Below are 6,075 nucleotides of genomic sequence, written 5' to 3' on the forward strand. Positions count from 1 at the left end.
CGGACGTGGGCAGTGAAGAGCAGAAAATTTACCTCCGCTCAGCGGACCTTGAAGACAAAACAGATAATTTTACTGATCCGCTCAGCGGACCCCCTCCGCTCAGCGGACCTACTTTTTCAACTTTTGTTCTTAGCCACATAAAATTGATGATTAGGCATGGTTAGCTTGCTTTTTATCATAACACACATTTGGAGAGAAAGTTAGGGCAAGAGAAGAAGAGAAAAACCATTTGTTCTTAAGAGAAAATCAAGATTTCCAAACATCTTTCTTTGATCTTCTTGAGTTTGATGTCACTAAATCTTGGTTTGTTGCTTGTTGTTGAAGCTTCCATGGATATGGAGGGCTAAGTTCCATCTTGTGTCAAGATTAGAGGTAGTTAGTGTGTAAATATGTACTTTCTTTGATCTATTATGTATGAACTTGGTTAATGATTAATACATGGTGAATATCTTGTTATTTATGTTTAATTTGTTGTTTTGGATCACTATTGAGAGATATGTTTCAAAGCTAGACCTAAAAGATATTCATCTATCAATAAACAAACTCTAGAGATAGATTTGTGAGTTGATATTCACAAGTATCAAGCTTTTAAGATTATCATGTTGATTGTCGGCATGAGAGATCATCTGACGGTGAATATGATAATAATCACGATATTGCTTTAGAGATAAACAGTATCGAGAGGATACATGATTGTATTAATCATGAATAGGTTCATATATATAATCTTTAGAGTACATATGAAGCAAACTAATGAACACTAATCTTGACACAGTTTTACCAAATCGTTTTTCAAACCCGAATTTATTGTCTTAAATTTCTTTTAATGCTATTTATCTTTCATGATACTAAAAACATCCAGAGCCTTAACTCAAAATACACTAAGCTGTAGAACGGCGATAATATCGCATCAATCCCGGAGGAGACGATACAAAAAATACTTATCCTATACTTTCTAACAGCTGCTCCCCCTGGCTATGGCGGGACCGCTTTTCTACTACTTGGTCAGTGCCAGTAGTTTGTTTGCTTTACGAGCGGAGCTCGTTTGTGTGCCATTGTTGTGCATTTGTTTGATCACTACTTCGGTAGTTGGTTTGATTATCGAGCGGAGCTCGATCATAGGCCATATGTTTGTGATGCTTGTTCACTATCTTCTTATCTGCTATGCATGTTAGCATGATATCTTTGTGATGCTTGTTCACTATCTTCTTATCTGCTATGCCTGTTAGCACGATATTTTGTGATGCTTGTTCACTATCTTTGTATCTGCGATGCCTGTTCGTATGATATCTTTGTGATGCTTGTTCACACACTTGCACATGTATGCCTGTTACATGTTGTTTGCGATGCCTGTTCGCATTTTTGTTCGTGATACTTGTTCACATTTGACTTGTATGCTTGTTACATGTTTGTCATGCATGTATGCCTGTTACGTGCATGTCACTTATCTGCTATGCCTGTTAGTATGATATCACTTGTGATGCCTGTTCACATACTCACATTCTTGTATGCCTGTTACATGTTTGTTTTTTGTTTGCGATGCCTGTTCGCATGTTCTTATTTGTGATGCCTGTTCACATGCCATGTTTGCTAGGATCTTTGTGACGCTCCTTGTTTGCATGCTCCCTTAGGGTGCTCGGTTCCGTTTCTCTAGGAGACGTGAATCGAGATAGAAACAGAAACTTTTGGGCCGAACTACGGCGCTCTGATTTCTCCATTGCACATTGGAGGTACGTAGGCACAGGGTACGAACACCCTAGCGAGCGGACTTTTCTCTTTTCTTTATTTTGTTCGAACTTTTCTTTTTTTGTTGTTGTTTTGTTCGACTTTTTCCTTTAATCTTGTTTGCCTACTATTTGCATGTTTCTTGTTATCATGTATATCCTTCTATTGCATGTTTCCTGTAGCACATTGCATGACACACACACACACACCTTAGATTAGAAATTAGCAAAAGTGGATACTGTGGAGTACCACAGGCGTGAGGGGTGCTAGTACCTTCCCCTTGCGCAACTGACTCCCTTACCTGTTTTCTGAGACCTGTGCTTGTTTGTTTGGTTTTCTTAGATATTTTCCATTCCTTATTGAAGGATAAATAGATGTTCGATGGCGACTTCATTGTTTTGTTTCGATGAGTTTTCCAGTTGCATCAGCTGGCGACTTCACTAGGGATATGGTGAGTCGATCCTAGCTTTTGTTCGCTTTCTTTTCTATGGATGTGTGTGTTGCTTCCTTTGTCATTTATCATTGTATATATTATTGCATTGCATTTGCATTTGTGTTACTGATTGGCTTTCTATGTTTGCATGCATTTGCATTCTGGATATACTGTTGCGCCCCTTGGTGGTTGTCTTCTGTTTGGCGGGTGGGTTGATACTGTGAGATAAAGGCCCAATCCCCAGGCCAGTATACACCTAGGCTAGCGTGGATACTCATGTCGAATCGCGTGGCCCTTGACACGTATGAGGAGACACGAGACACCACAACCTGGATTCAGTTCTCTCGACGATACCTTTGCCCTGCACCCTTAGTGCAAATCGCAAGGTGTCCGACTAGAGGATTCTGGGCGACCATTATGGACATCCTGTTTGTGTCTAGAATACATACCCGTGAGTTTTGGGATGGGACAGGAAACCTTGGCTCCTACATACATTTGCTTCTCCAGATTTGAGGTCGGACCTTTATTTGGTCTGTTCTCACTGTGCTTGATATTTTGGTATTCAGAAATGACGGCAGAGCTTTGATCCTGTTACTTTTGGTTCTATTAAGACATGGTACAACATGAGTGGTTCTATCGGAGGTTAATTGATTCCTGTTGTTCTGAAACTACGCCGAACCTTTGAACTTGGGCAGTGTGATTTTGCGGCAGTGCAACTATATTCAGTATTGGGGAGACATTGGTTCCCATCATTTTGCATCATTGCATATTTACTTTTGAGAAAATGATGTACAAAAAAAAATAGCATACATGTTCCTTCCATTTCCAAGGAATCATATCTTTAAGCCTCGTATCGAGCTTTTCCATCTCTTGCTTGCTAAAAAAATCAAAACACGAGAATTCCTTGGAATTGAATGAACATGGCATTGCATTCATATCATGCATCTCATAAATCTCATGCATAACAGGTGTTCAAGGTCGAGGATTTCTTATTCAGACTTGGTATTCTGCCACCAGACTCAGAGACTTGACTTGTTCTTATTGTGTGTTCAAAGATTAGTCATGGAACAAATTTGTGGGGAGTTTGCCAAGAAGAAAGCTCATTCGGGTTTGCTTAAAAGCGTGCAAGTTGTTACCCATTCTCAAAGACTCTTAATAAGATGAACTCAAGGAGCATTCCATGGATCTCTTCCACAACCTTGCGGTATCAGAAGCTCCTCGTTAGCAGCTAATCTCCTCTCTATCATGAATTCAAGGGGTATGTTTTTAGCAACGACAAAAGAGGCTTGAAAGGAAAATTTATCTGATTCTCATGTCTTATGCTCATTTGCTTCCATGCTTGCTTTATTTGCAGCTGGTTAAGCTCCGTATTGTGTGGATGTCTACAGATTCTCTACTTGATGACGATGACACTAGGTGTGAGTTCTGATCCAGGGCACCTGGTTGTGATGTTATGATCTACAAGTCTTTGAAGTTGCTTGGGGCTCCCGCACGAGGGATAAGCAAGACATTGTCTATCTTGAGCATTGCACCATTTGCGTTGTTCGAATCCCTAAAGCACTGACAAATTACGTGTGACTTCGCCAGAATCTTCTGCCAGACGGTAATCAAGAGTGATTCGCAAGGGCACACCTCTCATTCTCAAGGTTCTGCTTTATATTCCGAGTCACCTCCTCTCTTGGAGTTTCCTTGTCAGTATCCTTTGCTTGTCAACAGAGACATAAAGAAAGTAAGAAGAAAGTTGATGTAATCTCAATGCCTGGTATTCAGTTGCTTCCTTGCTTGATGGAATTTTAGTCGGTTAAGATTCGTTGCTTTGGGTGTTTCTCACCACAGGTAGCTCTCCTAATCTCGATGAAAACACTTGGTGTTTTCCATTCTCGGGATACCTGATCATAATGCCAAGCTTTCCAAGGTGTTGAGGTACAAAGATTCCAGGACTTTCTCGATACAAAGATGTTTGAGTTTACTCATATTGGTTTCGAACTATTCAATCTCATTTCATCTGCTGCAAGTAGAATGTTTGTTCTTTCTCGAGGAAGTAACTCATGAGAATCACTTGCAACATGTACTGCCAGAGGCTTCCTTCACAACAACTATTGTGTGTTCCAAGTAATGACTTTGATAGCCAAACGTTAGAGGTTATTGTTGTTCGCTGATAGTAATACAAGGTTCATCCATTCATGATGGTGGTTTCTGTTTCAGCAGCTATATTTAGGGATCCCGACCGAGGAATAAGCAAGACTCCGTGTTCTTGAGTTCGCATCTTTGGCAGCTCAAATCCCTAAAGCATTCGCAAACTCCAGCAGCTATATTTGGGGCTCCCGACCGAGGGATAAGCAAGACTCCTTGTATCTTGAGTTTGTGCACCACTTGCATGGCTCAATTCCCTAAAAGCTGGACACTTGCAACTTCTGTATGACCTTGCTGAAATCTTCTTCCAGGAAGTGCTCTAAACTGTTCTAACATAGTGCTTGGTATGTTTTCCATGCTGGGGCATTTGGTTATCTGATTGAAGGCTGTCAGTCATTCAGAGACAAGGTACAAGACCTGATTTACTCAAAGGCTATCACATTTGTACCTGAAGGCCATAATTGAATTTCTCCTCCGACTCAGCGGATCTTCTGAAGCAATAAGTCCATACGGAGAGGATCTCCTCAACATTGGCAATTCTTAAATCATCATGCATGTTCATGTTTAAGCTTTCTTGTTTTGGGCAATACTGTTTGCATGTAAAACTTGTTTGTTTTTTTAACTATAATAATAATGCATTGGATATGTTTGTCTTGAAAAAAAAATCCATTCGCTTTTGCTTTTATATACGCTTTTTGTGATACTCAACTCTTGTTAATAAAGCATGATAACTCCGTTGGGAGAATGATGAACATAATACCAAGAACCTCAAATGGTATGCTTTTGAGCAAAACCCTGTTGATGATGTACAGGCATTGTTTCGAATCCCAAAACATTGGAGATATAAGGGAGATAGACCCTCGTTAACCCCTCTGATCCTTTGAAGTAGGAGTTTCTTTTCTATACGAAAAAACCCTTATTTTTAACCCAGGGGTGGGTAGTATTCAGTTAACCTGATCGAGCATTCAAAATTCATCAGGAGCACGCGTCTAAAGATATAACAATGGCTATCCTTCAAAAGATTGAGGAAAATCAAATCCACAACGATTATCCCTCACCTCAGGAGGTCGAGACATATAATTTGTCCCTCACATCAGGAGGTCGAGACCAACATCAAAGTCGTTGTGGTTTATCCCTCACATCAGGAGGTCAAAAGATGACAATACCACAATGGTAATTCTTCATAAATCAAGGACTCAGGCAGTCACAATCACTTCAAACAAATTAGAGACAATGCGAGATCACACGACTTGTTCAAAAGAAAAGAATGAAAAAAGAAAGAAAGCCCGCTAAGTCAACATTTTGAGAACATGTGACTTAGGCAAAAATTAGGGCATCCCGCTGGACATCCAAATCAAAATTCAAAAGATTTTTTCCAGGCAAAAGTTAGGGAAACAAAAAAAAAGAAAAGTGAAAGTAAAGCAAGGATTACAAAATAAGAATCCTCATCAAAAAAAAAGTCGTGTGATTAGACACCAAAAAAAACGAAAGGTAAAGTGACTGTTGTGTCCAGATACCTCATTGATTCCTCAATCGTCTCAAACTCCTCTTGAAAGATGAACGCTCGTGTCAAGTTAACTGAACTTAGGACTGGAGAACATCACGAAGGGGGTGGGCACCAAATAATTTGAGCCTAAAATCTTTTTTTCTTAAACCGTGAACCTGGCCACGTTACAACCCTTAAAAGTCCTAACTGAAGCAGGGTTAATTCGAAAGCGAACTATACATGAGAATTAGCTGACTCCTAGGAGATCCGCTAAGCGTTTGAGTTGGTATCACACCAT

Source organism: Vicia villosa, linkage group LG4 (genome assembly GCF_029867415.1).
Source record: "Vicia villosa cultivar HV-30 ecotype Madison, WI linkage group LG4, Vvil1.0, whole genome shotgun sequence".
NCBI lineage: Eukaryota > Viridiplantae > Streptophyta > Magnoliopsida > Fabales > Fabaceae > Vicia > Vicia villosa.